Source organism: Myotis daubentonii, chromosome 3 (assembly GCF_963259705.1).
Source record: "Myotis daubentonii chromosome 3, mMyoDau2.1, whole genome shotgun sequence".
NCBI classification, from domain to species: Eukaryota; Metazoa; Chordata; class Mammalia; order Chiroptera; family Vespertilionidae; genus Myotis; species Myotis daubentonii.
In genome coordinates this window covers 53037307-53061705 of record NC_081842.1, presented here as the reverse complement: position 1 = coordinate 53061705, position 24399 = coordinate 53037307, and the positions used below count along the sequence as shown (strand labels likewise).

Genomic DNA, 24399 nt, shown 5'->3' with positions numbered 1-24399 from the left:
ATGGGCGGGAGCAAGAGGCCGGGAGTGCTGGTCTTGTGGAGCATCCTCCATGGAGAGGCATGAAACAATGGGAATGGAGGTGCCCCCTCTTCCTCCCATCCCCATTATATTCTTAGCACCGTTCCTGGCACATTCGAGGTTCTCAGTAATATTTTATAGCTGACTGATGGATGGCTGTGTTAATTAAACCAAAGAAATCATAGTGTACTTGGTGATCTGCCCCTCGTGCATCAAACTTCAGCCTCCCTAGAGCATGCGGCTGGGTGGCGGCTCAGTCTCCAGATGACAAGTGAGGAATAAGAAGGAAGCCACGTGCATTCCATGCTTAGAAGCGATTGTTGGATTCCCAGAGCAGTGTGTGCTGAGGACTAGAGTGACAAGACAACGGCTAAAGCTCTCTGTGCACATTGGGGATTTCTGGAGGTTCTTTTACTGCAAGAGCAAAACTGAGTGTTTTTGAAAAGAAGAGTACCTCCGCTCATAGTTGGGGCTTGAAAGAAGCCTGAGTGTAAGGACCTGGATGCTGGCTGTCTCACCGAGGGAGCCAGCGACAAACAGGTGACACTGAGATGCAGGTTCTCCAGCTGTCAGGGCAGCAGGAGCCTCGCACCAGAATGACGCGTGTGAATAGGTTTCGATAGTCTGCAAAAATGTGATGAGAGAGATGTGTCCTGAAATGAGAGGCTCATTGAAAAGAGGGCATTTTATGCTATAGAATTTAGTGAATAGTGTTATTTTACTACATGCATTTAACAGTGGAACTCTTAAATTATAATATGTTCATGAGACAGCTGTAGTAGTTTGTGTACCAATACATTTCTCGTGGTAGACTTTAGTTATGGATCTGTAGGGAATAGCTTTGTGCAGTGTTACTGTATTGTATACAATAAATTCTGGGTAATTTCACAGGTTTGCGTTGAGGTCATAAGGTAAAGGCAGTAACATAGGCCAAGGTTCATCATGTAGATGAAATACATTGATACATGGGTGATTGGTAAATGCTATGGGGGTTTCAATGTACAGATGAAATGGCCCAGCTTTGGAAACCAGTAATGCTTCATGATTTACTTACTGATCTCTGTTCTCATGGGCCATTTTAAAAAAGACAACAATATATTTTTTTGCAATTAAAAAATGCACATACCATTAAATTCACCCTTTAAAATTTACAATTCAATAGTTTCTTAAAATATGTTTTCATTGATTTCAGAGAGAGGAAAGGAGAGGGAGAGAGGCATAGAAATATCAACCCTTTGTATGCCATAAGCGTCTATAGACGCAAGTTGTTGATTTTTTAAATTAAATTCAAAATATTGTGGCGTATGGGAATGGTTTCGGTTTTGGACGCATGGCAGTTAACTGGTCAATGATGAGAGAGAATCTTCAATCGGCTGCCTCCTGCTTGCCCCTACTGGGGATAGAGCCCACAGCCCTGGCATGTGCCCTGACCAAGAATCGAACTGTGACCTCCTGGTTCATGGGTCGATGCTCAACCACTGAGCCACACTGGCCAGGCCGCATTTCAGTAGTTTTTAACTTATTCACAAGGTTGTTCAATTATAACCACTAATTCCAGGATGTTTCACCAACCCCCAAAGAAATCCTATACCCATCAGCAGTCATTCCCCATTTCCCTTCCCCCCTCAGCCCTGGCAACCACTAATCTGTTTTCTCTCTCTATAAATTTGCTTATTCTGTACATTTCATATAAATAGAGTCATTCACTATGTAATTGTTTGTTCCTGGCTTTTTCCACTTAGCATAGTGTTTTCAAGGTTTGTGTGCATGTGTCAGTACTTTCTCTCTCTTAATGGTTGAATAATATTCCATTAAATGGTTATACCAAATTTTATGCATTCATTAGTTGATGGACACAGTTAGGTTTCTGCTTTTTGGCTGTTAGGAATAATTTGTTGTGAACATTCATTTACAAGTTTTTGTGTGGATATATGGTTTCAGGTCGCTTGGGTATAAACCTAGGGGTGGAATGGCTGGGTCATATGGCAGTTTTATTTAGCTTTGTGAGGAACTGCCAGCCTGTTGTCAGAAGCAGTTGTACTATTTTTATTCCCACCAGCAATGTATGGAGGATTCCAGTTTTCTTCACATCCTCGCCAGCTCTTGTTGTCTGTCTTTTTTATTATAGCCATCCTAGTGGGTGTGATGTAGCATCTCATTGTGGTTTTGATTTGCATTTCCCTAAAGACTAATGATGACATGATTATATATTGATAAGCACAAACATGAATTTATTTGGCATTTTTCTTACATTTTTACTAAAATGCATTTTAGAAGAAAAAACAGATACCTTGACTCTCCTCCCCTCACCCTGCAAGTGTCTCTCTGGAAACACTTGTATTTTGAAGAACATGGTTTGGAAATTTCTGATATGTACCGTCATGTTCTACCTAAAATGAAAGAGGGAGTGTTACTACTGTGAAGACTTGATTAGGAGAATAACAGTAACCACAGTTTTCTTCCAGCACTTCAGAGCGTACAAAAGTGCTTTCACCAGCGTCTCATCTGGGCATCACTGGCACCCATAAGGCATCCCCAGATTTGAGATGCCTGGTGTCTTACTTGGTTTCCCACACTAACCCATGAGGCCGGACTCGGTGACATGACTTGGGGAGTAGGAGACACTACAAGCCAGGGAGTGGTGCGGGGTGGGCTGCAGCCCGCCTCACAATCTGTATCATCTCCCAGCCCAGCGGCCCCTAACAGATACACTCGTCTGAACAAGGCTGCTTGCCGCAGTGCAGCTTCAGTCTCACTCGCTTCACAGAGCCTGGCAGAGTCCACAGCAGTGGAGCGGGAAGAGAACTCTGGACCTGGCTGTGCAGCCGGCCTCCAGTGAGCCGACAGACCCAGGTGGAGGGACAGACACCTGTTCAGATCCACCCAGAGCTGGGTTGGGACCAGCCCAGGCCCTTGCCTCGACGGCCTGAGGGTCAGTGTGATCAGCAGCTTCTGGCCCTTTTGGAAGGGGAGGTGAGAGCCAGCTCACCCTAACTCCCACGGCAGAGGCCGGGTAAGGGCCTGTTGTCACCCATCTCGGGGCCTCATATCTCTGGCTGGGGTGTGAAGGCAGCACACTGATCTCCAGGAGGCCAGACTTTTGTAGGTCCCTCGGGGTTGATTTTCCAGCTGCCCTGTGCCTGAGATCATCCAGGGAGACAGTATCGGGGAGCAATATTCATTGGAGGAAAACCTCATGGTGTGTCCTGCTTGGGGTGCGCGCTGGAGGGAGCTCCAGAGCTGGCATCAGCGTGCGCGGGCCTTCTGGCCTGGAGGAGGAGGAGTTGCCTTTCCTGCGCGTCACCACACCCGCCTCCCTGAGACCCAGTCCTGGGCCCAGTGCTCTCCTGCCCCAAGGCTGGGTGGCTTCCTGCCCTGACGAGCCGTGACGCCGCGCCGTGCGGCCGCTGGAGGGCGCCGTGGCACCATAGTTGCTTGGCCGGCGCCTGGAACCCGCCCGCGCTGTTTCTGCCGCCTTGCAAGCCCAGGGCATACGCAGAGCATTTTCGTTCTTTCTCCACTAGCATCCGTCCCCCACTGTTTTAGAAAGGAAGACTGAAATGAAAGGGAGCCTGCGCGGTGATTGTGGGCAATCGTTTCCTTCCTGCGTGCGGTGTAAACCTGCTTTGATGAGGCCCTTTGAAAAGGGTGGAGGCAAAGCTGGGAGTTTGGGTCCTGGATGGAGAGGCCGTCAGCGCTTCCCTGCAGTTCAGCAGAGGGTAGAGTGTGGAAGGGGCGGGAGTGACTGCACACGAGCCTCCTCGACCCTCCTGGGTCCCGCCCTGTGACCCCAGCACAGCCCAGTTTCCGAAGGCGCTGGCTCATCCTTTCTGCTCCATCTGGGGTCTCATCGGGTCTCATCACACCTAGCACGAGCCCTCCGGGTGCGGGAGGCGGGCTTCCTCTTAAAAAGGGGAAATGTGTCGCTTGCAGCTCTGTGCAGGTGGGGCCCCGCTCACCACCAGGAGCTCTTGCAGCCCAGGTGTCCTGGCGTTTAGTGGGAAGTTGGGTGAGTGGTCCAAATCCCCGAGACGCAGGCATGGTGGGAGGGGTACCTGACCTGCGTGCCGATCCTGGCAGGCAGCGTGAGTGTGGCCCACAGGTGGGCTTGGATTCCCACCTCAGGGCCACGCAGTGCGGTGAATGGGAGCGTCCCCAGCCTGTCTCTGGCCGGGGGAGGAGGAGCTGGGCCGCAGCGGGAGGGGCTGAGAACGGAGGCCTCCTGCACCAATGGCCCCAGGAGGGCGCTCAGAGGACTGGAGGGCAGGGAGTATCTGGAAGGGCTCCCCGCTTTCCCTCCTCACACCTTTCCGGTCCTCGGCTCTTGCCTTTGGCCTCCCAGTCACACACTGGCCCGTGGGCCGCTGAGGACTGACTGACTGGTCAGCATGACTGGGGCAACCCCACCTTCCAACCCCGTCCCCAGGCCAGAGAGCCCTGTCACCTGGCACGAAGCCTGCCGTTAACTTAATGTCTTTTAAATGAAAGCCATTTGTTTTATGTAGTGGGGTAATTACAGCCAAGCAGCCCTATTAAGTGATCCAGTCGGTGGGCGGGCGGAGGTTGTCCCGGAGGCTGGCCTCTGTTGTTGCCTGCTCTGGTCGGCCTGGGCCTGGGAGCACCCTTGTTCTTCCTCTCCTCACTGCAGCTCACCCTGCCTCCCACCAGCAGCAGCCTCTGTCCTGGGCCTGCCAAGGAGAGGCCCCAGGGCAGGAGCGCAGGGCTCGGAGCCCAAGATTTGGGCTCAAATGAGGTCTGTGACATTTGGGAGCAGTGAGGCCCTGGTTGTAACCCATCTGAGCCTCCACCTCCTCACACACGGCCTTACAGCTGGCGGCCTCTGTTTAGTATGAGGGGTCTTAGAGGACCATATGTTTTGAGCCTCACCTCCCTCACTTGGCAGCAGGTCACCAGAAGTCAGGGCTGGAGGGAATTGGAAAGGCCATGTACCCCTGTCCCTTCCTATTACCTACCAGACACTGGGGCCCAGAGAAGCCAAGCAGCTTGTTCTAGGCCACACAGCTGGTCAGTGGACAAGGGGCCTGGGACCAGGCCTCCTGCTCTCTCCCTGCCTGCTGTCCCTTTTGTTTATTTCTGAGGCCAGTTCTGGGTGATGCTGGCCTTTCTGTGCTTGTTTGCCTGACACATTTTTCTCATCCACCTGTGACTGCCCAGCCTTCGCCTGTGTTTTGTGTACATTGAATGGCTTTGCTTCCTGCCTCACTGAGTAGCTGCTACAGAATAAAGCTGAGTGGGTCTCCGCAGGTGCAGGCCCCGAACCTTCTGAAAGGCACCCGCTGTCCCTTTGCCCGGCCCTGCTAGTCCCCAGGGGCCCAGCCTGTGTATGTGATGGGAGGTGGTCCTGTAGAGAATCCTGCTGCTTCCCATTTCCAGGTCTGCACCCTGTCAACCCGCGTCCTGCCGTGTCTGTTACAAGGATCTCTGGTGCCGGGGAGTGGGCTCCCCTTATGTGAGCTGACCTGTGCTATACACAGCTCTGAGGAATCCTGGGCCGTGGGCTGGGTGTGAGAAAGTGGGAGGAGAAAGAGCTTAGAGAAAAGTGGGCAGTTGGGAGCAGTGCCAGGGCCCCCTGGGAGCCCATCCCCCCCCCCCCCCCCCCCGACCAGCTTCTACAGGAAGTATAGAACTCTGAATCTAAGGAACCATCGTAATTTTTCCATGTTCCCTTTGCAGCATACGTTAGGTGTAGTGGGGGAATTCGAGTCTCTGCTCATTTCATGTAACGTGGGAACCAACATGGGGGGTATCTCATAAGCACTTTCCTATCTTTCTGTCTGGTCTTGCACTTAATGATCGTGTGGCTGTAGTGTAAGTTATTGTCACATTTCTTTTGTAAACTATTCTGTGGGTTTCTGAGTTTTAACACTATAAAGAACACCACAGCGAACATCTCTGTGTGTGTGGTTTTCTTCTTTTGAATCACTTCCAGGAACCCTTCCTTGACTCTTCTCCAGGTTTACTTGACAATCCTAAGTGGTCCCACTCCCACCAAGTAACATGTGGAAGTCAGGACCCAGCGGTACTGCTCCTCCTTGCTCACTCTCTCGCCTTTCTATTATGGAGAGTGTTGCCAGCTAATTTACATTGCATAGTCCTGCTCTCTCCTCCTATGTCTTATTTCATTTTTTAAAATGTTATTTTTAGTATTTTTATACATTAAATTCTGAGATATCAAAATATAGAAAAAGTCAGAAAAATGTAGTAGACACTTATTTTCCTACTATATAGGTTAAATAGGCTCTAACATTTTGCCATATTTGCTTAGATACTTTTTAAAAAAGAAACAAAATATTATAGATTTAGCCCACCCCTAATTCTTCTCTAATACTCCCCCCTGAGGTGTTTGTTCTCTGTCACCCATGAGAAGGTGGTGTGCTTTATGGAACTGGGGTTTTGTACCTTTACTTTTACCACATTCACTGAGTGGCCAGATTATTATGACCACCTGACATTTGTAGGCAAATTAGCTATAATTTCGCGCTGAAGTTGCTAGAGGTTGTTTACCACGACAGTAGAAGTGATTTTTTTCTGAAGATATGGGTAAACAACGTGATTTAACAGCCTTTGAACATGTGATTATACATATATATATATCTATACTAATAAAAGAGAAAAATGGTAATTGGCGTACGGCGATATCCTTTTCATTGGCTAATCAGGGCTATATGCAAATTAACTGCCAACTAAGATTGGCAGTTAACTGCCAGCTAAGATTGGCAGTTAACTGCCAACAAGATGGCGGTTAATTTGCATATGTAGGCACAATGCAGGGAGGCGAAAGGGAAAGCAGGAAGAAGCCCCCTGCCACTGACAGTGATCGGAAACCCAGGGGGGAGCTAAGAGCTGGGGGGCAGGGCAAAGGCGGCCCCGGGGCCGCCTTTGCCCTGCCCCCAGCCATGATCGGAGAATCAGGTGCCTTTTCCGCCCTGGCCAGTGATAGCAGGAAGTAGGGGTGGAGCCAGAGATGGGAGCTGGGCACGGTCGAAGCTGGCAGTCCCGGGAGCTAGGGGTCCCTTGCCTGGGCCTAAAGCGAAGCCCATGATCGCGGGGCCGCTGCAGCTGCGGGTCCCCGCTGCCCGGGCCGGACACCTAGGCCAGAGGCGTTAGGCCCGGTCAGGGGCGGAGCCTGCAACCGCGGGGAGCTGGGGGTCCCCTGCCCAGGCCTGACACCTCTGCCGGAGGCCTCAGGCCTGGTCAAGGGGCTGATCCGGTGATTGGTGATCGGAGGGTGGTGAGGGTCAACTCCTTTGGCCGAGGCATCAGGCCTGGGTGGGGGGCGGAGCCGGGGATTGGGGGGATATGATGGTCCCCTTGCCCAGGCCTGAAGCCTGAGTCAGAGGCGTCAGGCTTGGGCGGGGGGTGGAGCAAGCGATCAGAGGGAGATGGGGGTCCCCTGCCCAGGCATGATTCCTGGGCCAGAGGCCTCAGGCCTGGGCGGGGGCCAGAGCCAGTGATTGGGGGGAGACAGGGGTCCCCTGTCCAAGCCTGACACCTCTGGCGGAGGCGTCAGGCCTGGGCAAGGGGCCGATCAGGCGATCAGAGGGTGATGGGGGTCTACGCCTCTGGCCGAGGCATCAGGCCTGGGCAAGGGGCAGAGCCAGCAATCGGAGGGGTCTGGGGGTCCCCTGCCCAGGCCTGATGCCTGGGCCAGAGGCATCAGGCCTGGGCTGGGGCAGAACCAGTGATTGGGGGAAATGAGGGTCCCCTGCCCAGACCTGACGCCTCTGTCAGAGGCGTCAGGCCTGGGCAAGGGGCCGATCCTGCGATTGGAGGGTGATGGGGGTCAACGCCTGAGGGCTCCCAGTATGTGAGAGAGGGCAGGCTGGGCTGAGGGACACTCCCCCCAACACACACACACACACCCAGTGCACGAATTTCGTGCACCGGGCCCCTAGTATATATATATGTATAAATATATATATATATATGTATACACACACACACACTGAGTGGCCAGATTACTATGACCACCTGACGTTTGTAGGCAAATTAACCGTACACTGCATCGTATGGGATATGGAAGCCGAAGGCCTGTTCGAACACCTTTGCTGTCTGCAGTTACCAAGATAAGACGTCTCCAACTCGCACAGGAACACAAGGATTGGACAGTTGAGCATTGGAAAAAAGTCATGTGGTCCGATGAATCATGTTTCCAGTTGCATTATGCAAATGGCAGAGTGAGAATTTGACGGAAACAGCATGAAAGCATGCACCCCACAGCATGAGTACAACCCTTCAAGCTGGTGGGGGCAGTGTTATGGTTTGGGGCATGTTTTCCTGGCATGATTTGGGCCCTTTAATTTGTGTGGAACAACGTCTGGATAGCACAACATAGCTAAGTATCGTTGCTGATCAAGTTCATCCTATCATGTTGATGGCATATCCCAATGGAGATGGCTTCTTCCAACAAGACAATGTGCCATGCCACGGTGCTCATATTGTGCAGGAGTGGTTTCAAGAACATGAGGGAGACTTTACCTTGCTTAGGTGGCCCCCACAATCACCAGATCTCAATCCAATTGAGCATTTGTGGGATGAAGTTAAAAGAGCCATCAGGCAGCTGGTTCCACAACCATCAAATCTCACAGAACTGGACAGTGCTATTCATCAGGCATGGTGTCAGATTCCTCGCATCACCTTTCAACATCTCGTGGAGTCAATGCCAAGAAGAATCGCGGCAGTATTGAAGGCAAAAGGTGGCGCAATGAAGTACTGATGGGGTGGTCATAATAATCTGGCCACTCAGTGTGTGTGTGTGTGTGTGTGTGTGTGTGTGTGTGTGTGTATATATATATATATATATATATATATATATATATATATATATGACATATACCCACTATATATGCATAGCTATATATATTTCATTGCTTTGTATATTTTGAACAGTTATATAAGTGATCTCATATATATCCTCTTGATATTTCTTACATATTGATACATGTAGATCTTCTTTGGTCCTTGTCACTGCTGTGTAGGATTTTGTTATGGGTAAAGCTCAGTTTATGCATTGTCCCTCTGACAGATGGCAGTGTTTTGCCATCACAAACACTGCTCAGTGAACATGCAGGTACACATCTGCATTCACACAGGTGCTGGGTTTCTCCAGGTTCCACACCTGCAGGAGCATCTCTGACCTGGGTGTCTGCATCTGTCCGAGATCTTGCTAAGCTCTTGTCTAGCCCGGTGGTCTCTCGCGTGCCCCACATTCTCCCAAGCATTGGTATAGACCCCTTCTCTTGGTGTGGGCCCTGCTACCTTTGTGTCAGGAGGCAGTACCTTGAGGGCAGCTTGAGAATAGGATAGGGGGAAACTGAGGGCAAACTTGAGTGTTCCTTAGCACCACGACAAGCTCCTGGTTGTGTGGAGACATGGACCAGTCTTCCCAGCGTTTTCAGAATCTCTGTAGGTGAGGGGAGGAAGGACGGTACCTCCAGCTCAAGGAGGAGTAGCCTTTACTCAAGTCTTGACTCAAACCCCTGGGGCTGTCTGGGAAGGCGTGGGCCCTGGCTTTGCAGCCGGCTCTCCCAGTGACCTGCTGTGTAACCTGTCCCCCTCGCTGGGTTGCATCAGTGACCTGAATGGCTTCTTGGCTGTACATGTCTTGCTCACCCACTTCTTTTACTTTTTTTGATTAGCAAAGTGGTCCTACTTTCCTGGCCACGGCCGTAGGCTGAGCCTTGGGCAGCTGGCAGGTCACAGTGGGGTGTCAGGGGCTGCCTCGCTAGGCAGCTGTGGCCTGTCTGTCTCCTCCCTGTGGCCTGAAATGTGAAGTGGCCTCTGTTTTCATACAGCTCGAGGAAAAGGCCTCCGATCTCGGGGCTGACGGGGGAAGCAGATTCGTGCTGGCAGAGGGGGAGCCAAGGGCTGCTGCTGGCCCTCAGGGGACGCTCAGGAAGGCCAGAGCTAAGGAGCAGGGGGCTCTGAGAGACGAGCATTTTTAAGGTCCATGTAACCCCGTCGAGTACTGCTGCCAGGTGACCCTTCACTGAGCCGGTGTTTACTGTGTGCCTGAGGGGCCAGCTGGTCCCGGGACACTGATACACCCCGTCTGTATCAGTGAACGACAGAGACAGAACGGGCCAACAGTCCCTGCCCTGTGCTCTTCCATTCTGGGAGGAAGAGGCTTAGTACGCCATAAGCGTCTATAGACCTTTTTAAAATAAATTCAAAATGTCGTGGCAGTTAACTGGTTAAACGAGCCACTATCATTTGTCTACTCTGCGGCCTGAGACACAGTGAAGTAGCGCTGGAAAAGGGTCAGGTTTCATTTCATCTCTCTGCTGCTCCATGATAAGCAAATAAGTAAATTATATAGTGTCCCAGGAGGTGAGCGAATCATAGGTGTGTGAGCAGGAGAAGAGGCATCTGGACTGCGGGGCGATGGCGTGTTTTCGTTGGATTGGAGGGGACACTGTTAGTGAGGCGTGAAGGGGTTGGCCAGGCAGCTCCTGAGAGAGTGAGTATCTGGGTGGTGGGAACAGCAAGGGGGAGGCTGGGGTGGGAGGCGCCTGGCATGTTTGAGGAGCAGCAGCCAGGCCGGGGAGCAGAGGAGGAGGCTGGGGAATCAGGCAGGAAAGGGTGGCAGAACTGGCAGGAGGAGGCCAGATGCAGGCCAGGCCCAGGGAGGGTTCTGGCTTTGAGGGAGGGATAGGCTCAGCCACTTCTGGGTTTTGAGTAGAGAAGGGCCACTGGCCACTGTGTGGGAGATAGAATGCAAGGGAGACCCGTCCTAGCCCAGGGGGAGGGGATGCTGGCTTGTGCGGGTGGAAAAGTAGGGGATTCTGGACCCATCCAGGAAAAGGGCCCTTCATAGTTTAGAGGAATGAGCAGGTTTTCTACACCAGAGTTTATTCAGACATGGGCTGTGGCCTCAGGGGGCAGAGCCGGGTTTGTGTGGACACAGTCAGGGGCTCTGCCCCTGGGAGGGAGTAGATAGGAGAGAGGCGGAGTGGGGCCAGTCCCTAGTGACTGAGAGGCTGTTTGCATCCTGGAATCAGAACGGCCTGGGCTCAAATCTGAGCTTTGGCCATCCACCAAGTCACGTTGGACAGGTGACTTCACCTCTCTGGCCACGGCCACCTTTGCTCTAAAACGCACAGGTCATGGCGAGAATCCCGTGAGCTCCTGTTTGTCCGTGCTGCTGCCTGACACACGCTTTGTTTTATTTCTCTGTGGTCCCACGGTGAGCACGTGCCAGTGCCCAGCGTGGTGGGGCCTAGAGAAGTGCAGGGTCTGGAACACGGGCCCAGGAGGCTGCCTTAGCCTGAGGTTACAGGAAGGGGATTAGTGGGGCTGCTTTAGACAGGAATCAGTAGAACCGGTTCTGACGTCAGCCCTGTGACCTTGGGGAGGGCAGGGCTCGGTCTGTGAACACCTGGCGGCCAGTTCGGCATTTGGCATTTTAAACACATCATCTCATCCGCAGCAGAAGGTGATGGAAGGAAACAGAGTCTCGGAAGTCAGGTCGTCAGAATGTTTCCTTCATGGTGTTTGCCAGCATCCTAGAACTGCCTGCAGCCTTGCCTACTTAATATGTAGTTTCAACGGCTCACCTCCCCCCCCTCCTTTTCCTTAGCCTCTCCTTAGGTAATACCTGTGCACTCATAGTTCTAAAGTGCTTTTACTAATTATTCTAGTATTCTACATGTTAAAATAAATCCATACATATTAAAATAAAATGGTTGGTCCGTGTGCCTCTTGGAAGTCCGTTTGTACCATTCCATAGGTTTGCACCGTCTTGGGGCACACTGGACAGGGGGTGTTTTGTGATACCGAGGACAGTGGGCAGCCTCAGACAGTGACAGAGACTCTCCTGGGGCCTGACTGGTCTGAACGCCACAGGGCGCTCCCGGGCCGAGAGCCAGTGGGGACTGGGCCCGTGTGGACCGTGGCTGGGCCCGGCCTCTGGGGAGGGGGTGTGGGGTGTGGGGCAGGCCACCTTCCCGCCTGGTTGCACCAGGAAGGCCTCTACGTGTATCCCTGTAGGTGTCACTTGTGAAACCGCAGCTTTCTTTGGGAGGTCATAGGTCATGAAAGATGACTACACAGAAAAGAACAAATCAAGGAATCTGGTAAAGACCAGACCGCCCTACAATCTGGCCTCTTGGTGAGGAGGCAGACTACCTCGGCGTAGGCTCAGGTTTCACAGTGAAGCCAGGGTAATGCAGGTTCCCTCTCTTCCATCTCTCCTCCTTTCCCTCGTCTCTCTATCTCAAATCATTTATTTTTTTGTGGTGGAAAATACTATTTTGTAGAAAACGGCCTTCTATGGTCAGGAAAATTTAGCATTAAATGTAAAAAACCAAAACCTCATGATTGGTAAAAGGGGTGACTTAAGAGATTATTATACTCACGATGTAAGGACTGATTGTTTTAAAAGGGATCACTTGGAAGGAGACTTGAGTTGGGGTGGTGAACACACAATACAACATTACAGATGATGTATTAAAGAATTGTATACCTGAAACCGGAAAAACTTTATTAACCAATGTCACCCCGATGAGTTCAATAATAGAAAACAAAAACAAAAAACAAACTAACAGAAAGAGGATCACTGAGCGTTCTTTAGTGAGTGCTGGGAAAAGGCAGCGAGCGAGTGAGTGGGCGCATTTGTTTCTAAGGACGACTGCTCAGTGTTGAGAGATGGAGGGGAGCCTGGGAGGCGGGGCAGCGGGGCCTGGGTGCCGGGTGAAGCTGACCTGGGGCTGTGAGAGTTGGATGCAGAACCGTGCTATGGAAAATATGGATTCATGCTTATGGAACCCTGCAGCCATGCCAAGATTATCTGCAAGGTGTGGTCCACAGTCTGATGTCACCGTTAACTGGTCATGAACACTTACAGAGTCTGGAAGATTATCACAGACCTTTTTTATTGCCCTCGTTGCTTTCTTTAATCCTCATTCGAAGATATTTTTCCATTGATTTTTAGAGAGAGTAGAAGAGAGAGGGAAAGACAGAGAGAAACATCGGTGTGAGAGAAACACATCAATTGGTTGCCTCCTGCACAAGCCCGGACCAGGGCTCGGGCCAGGGAGGAGCCTGCAACCAATGTGCATACCCTTGACCAGAATCAAACCCGGGATCCTTCGGTCTGCCGGCCAGTGCTCTATCCACTGAGCTAAACCGGCCAGGGCAGCCCCTCACTTTTTGGAGTGGCATTTTGGTTCATTCATAAGCAGCCTCAGAGGAGCATCTGAGCTACTCCCCCGGCCTTGCTCCACTCCTCTCCACGTTCATCTTTTCTCAGATGCTTTCTTGCCCTCCAAGGACACGGCTCCTTCCCAGGAGTTTGCCATAGTTCCTGTGGTCATCCTGGAAATTCCCTTGGAAGGCCCAGGACTTCACAGGTGTTCAGAGCTGAGCACCTGACAGGCACACCAGCCTTTTTTCTTGGTTATTCTCCGTATACCCAACCTCTGTGTTGTTGTGCTAGCAAGGTCTCTCTTACTGGAGGTGAGAAGGACAAGGACAGGTGAGGGGAAGAAAGTTGGTGCAGCCACACCAGGCACTCAGAGGGCACGCGTCCAGTTCCTAGCCTGGGCTCTCCTCTCCTCCGTCCTTGGGGCCTGCTCGTCCTCAGGGCTGGTTGCTTAATTCCTCTGTTGGGGGCTCTTGATTCAACACAGAATGGAGGTTTGAAAGGGGAAGGGAGTTTATCTTTGCCATTCATTTTGTCTTCATTACAGGCAAGACACCAAAACATAGGGATAGATGGAGGAGCTGGAGAGACCAGCCTGACATCTTTGTGAGATGGTATAGTCCTCTTTCCCCCCACACGCCCCCCTCCCTCCAGAGCACATACCCACGGATCCTTCAGCTGCTCCTCAGTAAAATGATTCTGGACTTTTTGCCACCTTGGTCTTCTCCTTTGGACCCTCTAGAAGTTTTCCCATAGCCTCCTGCAGTCTGATTTCCAGAGCCGAACCCAGCCTTTACCCTGAGGCAGTCTGACTTAGGGGGCACATCTGCCACTTCCCTTTTCAAAGTGTCTGTAACAGAATCACTTGGGGTGGTTTTTATTTTTTAAAATTTTAAAATGGCTTTCTTAAATTTTTTTTTTTAAACATAACGTGAGGAAGGTGTTAAAAACTGGTGTATTAATCTCCTTTATTAAGTAAGTTCACTTATAGTATTTCTAGAATTTGATTCATTGCCGTAATAGAGCCCTGTAGGGAATGCACTGATTGCATGTTAATTGTGACAGGAATATCCTCAATGTCATTAAAATCCTCCAACATGATGGATCTACTTATGGTCTTGTTCGTTGATATGACAAGTTAACATTCTTATAGTTACATCTGGAAATAAGCATTTGAAATAGATAATCCTTTAAGCCTTGTGGCTGAAATTTTGTGGCTTTTGTTTAACTTTGAAAGGTTATATATGCACTAACCTTTTTTGATGGCTGCTTAGGCTTTAATTACAGAAACAAAATTTGAAATAAAACTGTCTTTGGCAGTGAGTAAATAGTATATTTTGAAGTAGAGTTGTATACTTTTTCATAAGGTGTTTGGGAATTTTTTTCCCTGAAATAATTTATTTCACACCTACATCATTGAAAGCTATCTGCCTATCCTGAGTCCATCTGTAAAAGACTTATTTCTTGTCCTAATTTTCAATTTTTCACTTTTATTGTTTTAATATCAATGTTGGAAAAAGGGGGTAGTGCATTTTAAATTGACCGTATGCTTTTAAAGTGAGACAAATGTACTTGATAATGTACTTTTTATTTGATCTCAAGTTGTATAAAACCAATAAATTTGTGTTACTGCAGTAGTAATCTTATGCCCACAGTGATTCCATGTTAAATGCAAAGTAGTTTAGGCAACTGTTTTCTTAGTTACAGGAGTTTCCAGCTTCACTTTTGTGCAGTAAAAACAAAAGTAGGCTACAGTCTGTGCCATGTTGATGTACAGTTTCTGAAATTGTTTTACAAGTCTTTGATAATAAAACTCTTAAAAAAGAAAAAAAAGGAAAAAAAACAAAAACAAAAAACTGGTGTAATAGCTCAATAGAATATTCCAGATTTTCGGGAGGGATGAAGAGGGAGATATTCAGAACCCTTCACCAGAATCCCCCCGACTTGATCACCGGGGATTAATGATGTGCTTTGTGGATGTGGTTAGTCAGTGACACCAGCCGGACAGACCTTTCTTTCTACACCAAGTCCCATTGAGTTATCTGGTCCCCTGGGCTGAGGAAGACCATTAGGCGAGGGGCGCTGGCATCATCCAGGGGGATGTTCTTCAAGCGATTGACCAACCTGTCAGGCCGTGGAGCTGCAGCAGCCTTGGGGCCCTCGCAGACTCGCCACACAGTACAAGCGCTGCACCAGCCTGTGTGCTGATGAAGGATCACTGAGAATTCCACCTCATCTCCAGCCTGTCGCTCAATGCCATCCTGAGCTTCTTGCACGTGGAAAAAGAGCTTCTTGCTGTCTCCTCCTTCACAGTTAATGAAGCCAAACTGGTCTTTCACACACGCCACAGTGGCCCTACGCAGAGGTGTGATGCTGTACGCCATAGTCTGTGCATTTTGACCCGGGACTCTCACTTGGAGTTTGACACTCTCCCTTTCTGCAGGCAATCTCCTCTGTTGGCCGTTCCAACTATGCCAGATGGATAGACCTCACCTTTCATATCCCCTTTCTCCACCATCTCAATCATTCCTTGGTACTCAGTCTGTGTTGGGTCAACACTTCTCAAGGGGCGAATGACTTTACCAGAGTAGATGTAGGATCTGCTTCTTCAGTAAGGCCAAGCACTGAGTGTGTTTTGTTGACTTTTTCTGTACTGACTTTGTTGCTTTTGCCTTTGGACCAGTTGTACTTGACCGTGTCCCCCAGTTCCAGGCTGTCGACATCACCAGAGAACTCACTCCAATGGAAAAAGATTTCCTTATCATGATTGGCCATAAATCCAAAATTATCCTTCAGAGTTGCCACATAACCCAGGAGCCTCTTGGAGTTAGAATTACGACCCAAAAGTCACACACAGGTTGCAGTCTGTTGTCCAGGCCTCTGTCACTAATACTACATTCAACCTTATCCCCTATTTGAGGAGAAGTAGATCCATCCACATCATTGGCTTGAAAAGTCAATTTCACTCCACAATCATCATAAGCAATACCATCCTCAGCCCCCTTTTCTTGCCTTTATTTGGGGTAGTGGTTTTAGGATTGGAAAAAGTGGCTTCTTTTTCTACAGTGCCCAGAAAACAATGATCTGAATGGGAATGAAATGAAACTGTGCTCTTGGGAAGTTTTTTAATCCTAATAGCATGATTTCTTCGGACAGAGAGCATATCAGGAACCACAGTAAACTCTCCTTCATTTCCAGTATGGAACTGAGTTTCACTAGAGGGGAAGAACACGCATCGCGATCCACACACTGGATGAAACCAAAACCATCTCTCATGGCAGCAGTTACACCCATTTCTCTGGCTTCATAAATGAACTGAAATGTATTTGATAGAATGTCTATGTTGCTTGCTTGTTCTAATTTGTCAGGTCGATCTGTTGAAATATTAAACCTAACATGGTCACCTTCCAACAGGGTCACCTTGGATTTTGTATCTTTGTCTCCAAAGGGAAGTCCTTTAGGAATCACAAAATTAACTTTAACATCTTGACAGTGGGTCATTCTGGTTTTTACTGGTAACTTTGGGATACAGTTCCTTCAAAATATTCAAAGCTGATAGCTTAAAATGTGACTGTTCCTTGAGGCAATAGTCTGACATCTGTTGCAACTTCTTTACCAGTTCTGTCCTTGATTGTGAATTCCACCTCTTCTCCAGGCTGGAAGGCTTCTAAGTCACCCTTAAATTCACTATAGTGAAAGAATATCTCTTTTACAACATCACCTCTTTCAATAAAGCCAAACGCCTCCTTCATGGTACAACTACTCCCGGACAGCGGGCTTGTTTCTTCTTCAACAGCATAATGTTTCAAGCACTTACAAGCACCAGTATGTTTATTGTTATCAATTACAAAATTTATTTTATCTCCGGTTTCCAAATGAACGTTCCCTTCCTTGTCTTCAGGGGTGTAAGTCAGATAAAACACGTCTTGTCCATTCATTCGGTCTTCAGGGAGGATTTCTTGCTTTATCTTCACCAGTAAGATTTAACAGCAATGGGTTTCCCAGTCCACCGGTCAGATGATACTTTGAATTCAACATCATCGCCTACTTTTAAATCCTGCAGGTTGCCATTATACTGGGAACAGTGGAAGAGAAGTCTAGCTTGACGTTCTGAACATTGAATAAATCCGTAAGAGGTTAGCAGTTTTCCAATAACCCCAGTTTTGCGCAGTGCTGCTGAAGTACCATCGGTGTACCCGTTGCATCCATTATTGTGGAGAAGGTTTGGATCACAGCTCATCTCACTGTGATAATCAAATATTGCACTTTCAGTAGCATTTGCTGATCCTTCTTTTTCAGCTCCCGTTTCAAAGGCTGAAGAAAGTTGCTAGCATTAAAAAAAAAAAAAAAAAGAAAGAAAAAAGAGTGAGAGAAATGATCTATCAAGCTAATAAAAAATGCAACTGCCGCTGCACCAAGCAATCTCACAGTGCAGCACTGAAGAAAACAAAGACTATTAGCAGCGTCGGAAAGTGCTCGTTCAGAGCACTTGAATAGGCACAAACTTCTTGTTTCAGATCAAGTGTTGTGTCTTCAACTTAAGTGCACTCTTCTTTGGTCTTGTTGGTTGTTTGCCTGATCTGGACTTGAAGCAGCCGTTTCAGGTGGTGGAGTCTGTTCTGTTACACTTCATGCCCACAGCTCAGCTCCCCCTCTCCAGCGCCGCCATCAGCAGCAGGGCCCGGTATGTAGGAATAACTCTCGCTTCTCTCGTGAGAGTTGCAGGCCTGGGCTGGTTTTTATTTTATTTTTTTCAACCACAGTCTTTTAATTTTTTATTTTAATTTTATTTTTATTGATTTCAGAGAGGAAAGGAGAAGGAGAGAGAGAGAGAGAAACATCAATGATGAGAGAGAATCACTGATCGGCTGCCTCCTGCATGCCCCACACTGGGGATCAAGCCTGTAACCCAGGCATGCACCCTTGACCAGAATCGAGCACGGCACCCTTCAGTCCGCAGGCCAGCACTCTGTCTATCCACTGAGGCAAACCAGCTAGGCCTGGGGTGGTTTTTAAATGAAGATTTCTGAGCTTCACCCTAGACCAGTGATGGCGAACCTATGACACGCGTGTCAGAGGTGACACGCGAACTCATTTTTTTGGTTGATTTTTCTTTGTTAAATGGCATTTAAATATATAAAATAAATATCAAAAATATAAATCTTTGTTTTACTATGGTTGCAAATATCAAAAAATTTCTATATGTGACACGGCACCAGAGTTAAGTTAGGGTTTTTCAAAATGCTGACACGCCGAGCTCAAAAGGTTCGCCATCACTGCCCTAGACCTTGGCTCAGAATGCCCGGGCTGGGCCAGGACCCAGGAGTCTGCATTTTACAAGACTCCCCAGCGAGAGCTCGGATCCAGACCACCCTCCTGGCCGTCTCCTGTTGGTGTTGGGCCCTCCATCACCTTCTGTCTGGGCGGCCTTCCCACAGGTGGGCCTGCCTCATGTTACGTTCTTCCTCGTCCTACCCTACCCTGCTCATACCAAGGTTTCAGAGAACTGGAATATGGCTCATCTCTGGTGAGGTGTTGGGAATCTGATAGATGTCCTAACGTTTACTGCAGACCCGGTTAACTGCGGGGCTGCAGAAAGTGTGAGTTGGAGATGAGGGGGAGGAGGACCAGACAAGGTGTTCTGTGGTGACTGGACACCTGTCGTGAGGACGCCAGGAAGTGCTGTAGCTTTGGAGCTGTGAGTAAAGTGAGGATGGGTTTTGGAAATTCGACGGCAGGTTTCTTTTTTCCTCTTCAGCTGCTTGGGGTTCCGCCTGACAAAATGGAACTATATCTAGGACAGCGGTCGCCAACCTTTTGGACCTCACTGACCACCAGTTGGCGACCGCTGCTCTAGGATGTCTTGCAGAAGCGAGAAAAGCCACATTACAGAGGGGCCCAACCTGTGGATTTGTATTTTCCTTATAAAAAACTGTACATCAATGGTAATTTTTAGCTTTCTCACTTGGAACCAACAAATTGAGAGCATTTTTTATTTATCCTGGGAGGTTTTTGGTTTTAAAGAGAGTTAAACTTACTGGAGGTGGTGAAGAAGCACTGATAAGTGATATCATTCAGTCATCTATCATCTATCTATCTATCTATCTATCTATCTATCTATCTATCTCTTCCTAGTCCAGGAAAACTTCATTTAAGGAAACACCTTTGAAGATACAATTTCAGGAATAATATTAAAATATAGGGCATAGCTACTCTGAAGCAGCTTGCAGGTTGGGTACAAAATTTATTAGGCAACAGCTCCTAGTGACAAAGTGAGATACTGCAGCCCAGCCTTACAGACGTTCTAACCAGCAGGTTAAAGGTGACAGGGAGACTCATATCCCTGAAGGTTTAGAATAAACCTCATGGGGAAGAAATTCCTCTCCTTTGGGTAAAGGCTGGGATGGAGGTGGGAAGTATGTGCCACACCTAGGGAGGTCCCGGGGTTGGGAAGGGGCTGCGGATTCTCAGGTCTCCCGGGAACAGGCCCTGCAGAGTCAGCACTGTGTCCTGGAACAGGTTGTCCTGTTGCTTTGTCCTCTGGATGCTTTTACCTCTGGTCATCTGTTTGCTCATTCCTTCTCACAGCAAGCATTTGCTGGGCTCCCACTGTGTGTGCAGCCTTGCTAAAGCTGGATGCATAGCAGTGAGCAAGACAGACCAGGTCCCCCTTTCATGGTGCCCTATGGGCTGGTCGGCCTGGGAAGAGACACGTGCTAAATGACTAGACACTTAAAAATACATGTCAGGTGGTGACAGTGCCATGGAGAAAGTAAATCTGGACATGGAATAGCCAGGAGTGTGTGTGTGTGTTTGTGGGGGGTGGCGGGGGCGGGGCGGGGGGGAGATCTCAGGAGTTGACTGACACCTGAATCACGTGAAGGACCTAGACATCTGAAGATTCTGGGAGGATCCTTCTGCAAGAGGGAACAGCCAGTGCAAAGGCCCTGAGGTGTAAAAGTGTTTGGCATGTTTGTGGCATTGAAAACGACCGTCTGTTAGATTTTTCTTGCATTTATAGTGCAAGTAGATGAGAAAGTAATCTTTTCCTCCAAAAAAGCACTTTCCCTCCAGTTCTTGTTGGAATTGATTACGAAGATCTCCTAGATTAGGAATGCAGTTTTGGAAACTGACCAGCCTGTGGTGGGGCCCACTCTGTTCTCATCCACGGCCTCAGAGCAGCCACTCTGTGATGCTTGTTCAGGAGTGCTGTGGGCGGTGGGTGGTGGGAGACCCCCTCTCTCTGAGAACGCACAAGCAGCTCCTGTTCGGGAATATGCCAAATACCTGTCAGCTCCCTGACAACCTGCCCTGCTTCTTGAACTGAAGGAGGGCGTTCCTCCTGCCTTCCCTGGTGCCCGGCCAGGCTGGGGGAGGTTTACGCGCAGGGAACCAACACAGGGAACAAGTTATTTCTAATTGTGAGGCAGATATCCTCACTTAGTGACTTTTTCTTATATATTGGCACCTCTTTAATAAAAATTGTGTTTAATCTACCTACTGGTTTGGACTGTTTTAGTAATTTTAAAGGCATGATTTGCAAATAGCTACTTTATGCTAAGCATGAAGAGTGTGGGAGGAACCTTCTGGTTGAGAACTGGGCAGCCCCTAGGGGGGACCAGGGTGTGGACTGAGTGTAGAAGGAGGCAGGACCTGGGACCACCTTCCACCCTAGTCAGAGCACCTCAGAGCCAGGCAGCCCGATTATTGGCATGTGGTATATCTTGGGCTCTTTATTACTGAATGTATTCTTTTCTCAGATCTAGGTGTTCTTGCATGGAAAAGGCATTTTAATTGCATTGGGAAGGGATGATTATGTCAGCTGTCCTTTATTGAGCTCCTACTACAGTCCTCATAAAAGGCCTATGAGATGGGCACCATTTTCCCACTGTATAGAGGAGGTAGAGTTTAAGTACTTGACCCAGGTTGTCAGACAATTAAGTGTTGTAGTAAGTACCTAGAACTGTGAGCCCCATGCCTGCCTGTGTTTGACTCGCAGAAGGCACCCATTTCCCATCGCTGGCAAGATTTCAGCCAAGCTGGGTGCCCATAGAGTTGGGGTGATAGCTCCACTGGGGGGCGGGGGTGAGTTTATCTACCCATTGCCTTTCCCAGCGTTCCAGGCAGCCCCTCGGGGCAAGTGGACTCCTGCTTGCTGTTCCCGCAGTAGCTGGTTCCAGCATGTGGAGGGTGCACCAGGAATGTTAGGTGTGGGTAGGTTCCCCAGAGCTTTTCACTGTCACCCTTCTCTTCGGCAGCTCAGCTCAGTCTCTGGCTGAGCACTGCTGTCTGCGGCTGGAGGAGCTGTTGTTCCTTAAGTGGCATTAGTGTTTCCTGGAAACCTGGCGTCTCCCTGTGCACTAGGCCAGCTCCTGCCACCTCCCTTCTTGGCTCCTCCAGAGCATGGCGTGACCTGGTTCCCAGTGGGGCACGCCAAGTGACAAATGAGTTTTCTCCACCAAGCTGAGCTCAGGCTTGGCATGGCTTTATGTCCTGGTGAACGTTTAGGGGCGCAGTGGCCTGGTTCTTCAGGCCTTCTGTGCCAGCAAGCCCAGGGCCAGGCTCGCAGAAACGTCTGCCCGTGCCTGGCATCGGGCTTGTTCTGGTTGCTCTGGCCTCCCCATGCTGGGAGTGTTGGGAATGTGCTGTGCATGGTGGCTATGAGGCAAGCCTTTCCCCTCCCCCATCCCCACCTTGCCCTTTATTAAAAGAGGCGAGACTTTTCAAAATCTCACATTACACACTGCCCTCTCAACTGCATGCTTTCCTTCGGACAGCAAAGGACAGCGGGAGAACACCTCGCCTGAAACAACCTGTCATACTGAATTTGGGTGCTTCTAGAAGTCACATGGCAGCATTCATTAAGACTAAAAGGAGGCAAAGAAATGTAACAGATTTACTCATTATTCCTGGGGTTTTGATCTCATAAATATAAATGTGGAATATTGCTATAAGTGAGCCTCTAAACATCACTTAAAAGAAGGTAGTAAGTGGCTACAAATATATGACTATAGGCTTATGGAAGACCCAACTGCCTTAATGACATGAACATGGGTTCTTGTGGGTTGGGATGCCATTTCCAATGACAACATCCTACTTCATTTCACCTGGAGCTGTAGCTAACATCTTACAAGGATGACCAGGAGGATGTGTTCTGGAAAACTGCCTGGATGACTTAGCTGGGTTCTAGGGTTGGTAAAGGCCTTATGGTTGAGGATGCACATGAAGAGTTCAAAAAGAAATCATTTTGTTAGCTGGGTGTTGGAGAAATAATCCTATATGATAAAAGCCTCATATGCAAATTGTCCCCTCGACTGGGAGTTCGACCAGCGGGCAGGGCTGGCTGGCCAACCACCAGAAGGGAGGCCCCGGCTGGCAGCAGTGGCAGGCGGCCAGGGAAAGGGAGGTCCCGGCCACCGCTAGGAACCCTACCCATGCATGAATTTCGTGCATTGGGCCTCTAGTATTTTATAATTAACATTATTTTTATGTTAAATATACATATAAATGGTGATTTGACTTTTTAATCTATTTCCCTAACAATCACATAGTCAAGCCCTGGCCACTGTGGCTCAGTTGGTTGGGAGTCATCCTGTGCACCAGGGGTTGCCAGTTCGATTCCTGGTCAAGGGCACATTCCCAGGTTGTGGCTCGATTCCCTGTAAGGGGGGTATAGGAGGCAGCCGATCGATGTACTCTCATTGATGTTTCTCTCTCTCTGGTCCTTCTCCCTTCCTCTCTCTCTAAAATAAATAAACTATTCTTTTTTTTTAAAAAAAAAATATGTTTTTATTGATTTTTAAAGAGAGGAAAGGAGAGGGATAGAGAGCTAGAAACAGGGATGGCTGTCTCCTGCATGCACCCTACTGGGGATCGAGCCCGCAACCCTGGCATGTGCCCTGACCAGGAATCGAATCGGTGACCTCTTAGTTCCTGGGTCGACTGCTGAGCCACACAGGCCGGGCTAAATAAACTATTCTTTAAAAAAATCACGTAGTCAAGCTGGTGCAAACCACTCTTACGGGTCTCATTGGCCAGTTGCCTTCAATATGGGAGTCACCTTATATTCCTGGTTTTCTAGGTTACATGGTAATTCTTTTTGCCACCTCTGATGTGAGGGATTTGAAAGGGAGGAGGAACGGAGGGAGGGTGGCATTTTCTCTGCCCCTCTCCCTCTATTTTTCTCTCTTTCCATTGCTCTTGCTTCTTTGCGCCTCCCTGGCACTAGACCCTGGGCAGGGCAGGGGCCTCAGAGTGCCAGACTCAGGCCTTGCCCTCAGGAGATCACGGTTTGCAACCTACTTGAGACATTGGGAGGCCTGGGTGTTGTGATTCCCACTTGCAGTGTCTGTGATTTGCTTCTTGCTGCATAAAGTGTACTCCATGGAACATATTAATTTACTTGTAAGTAGATTTATTACATGAAATATTCACTGGAGCAGGCTTTACCGTGCAGCATTTGGAACTGTGTACTAAGTACAGTTTGTCCTCATAAATCCATTAATGCTGATGGGATGGGATTGTCTCCTGTGAAACTTCGGGTGAGGTGAGGGCTTGAGTAGGGGGGAATCTGGCTGCTGAAATCTCTGTCTCTTGTCTTGGCTGTGGCAGGCCCTGCTCGCTGTGTGTGTGTGTGTGTGTGTGTGTGTGTGTGTTTACACATACCCATTCTCTCCTTTTTTAATGAATGCAGAGGCTTCTATTTCTGTGAGAGCCCTCTTGTCAGCTCCAGTTTTTTGTAAAATTCCAGGTCCCAGCAGTGGTTTGGAAGTGTAATGAGGCTAACAGGGAAAAGCTAGCTCATGAGTGAAGACTGATCTGCGAGGAGAGGGATGCAGGGACTGTGGAGGGAGGTGAGGGCAGGATGCCAACACTCAGGACTAATAAGGGCAGCATGGCAACCCCTGAGCCGGGGCTTTATCTGCCTGTCCCAGGTGGTCCTAGCAGCCACCAGAGGAGGTAGGTGTTATCATTTCTGTATTTGAGGCTCAGAGCGGTTTAGTAAGTTGCCCAAAGTGCCGTTCATTTAGTTCAGCAAACCTGTACTGATTCGTGACCTGCCATGGGGCCAAGGGCTGGGCATAGGACACAGAGCCAGTCACAGCTTCTGGCCTCAAGGAGTGCCCATAAGCGGATAGAGAAGCAGAGCTGCAGAGGAGCCAGACAGGGAGGTGGAGCCGCCCCTGTGTGATACAGGGTGCACACGAGGGCGTGATGAC

At 49.1% G+C, this 24399-nt stretch overlaps 1 protein-coding gene and 1 pseudogene across 2 annotated transcripts in view; one reads left to right on the top strand and one right to left on the bottom strand.

Annotated features, from left to right (window-relative positions):
• Window positions 1-24399, top strand: part of XXYLT1 (xyloside xylosyltransferase 1) — a 163773-nt gene that overhangs the window by 6616 nt on the left and 132758 nt on the right. The gene's annotated exons all lie outside the window — the stretch shown is intronic.
• Window positions 15048-17471, bottom strand: LOC132230257 (cold shock domain-containing protein E1-like; annotated as a pseudogene).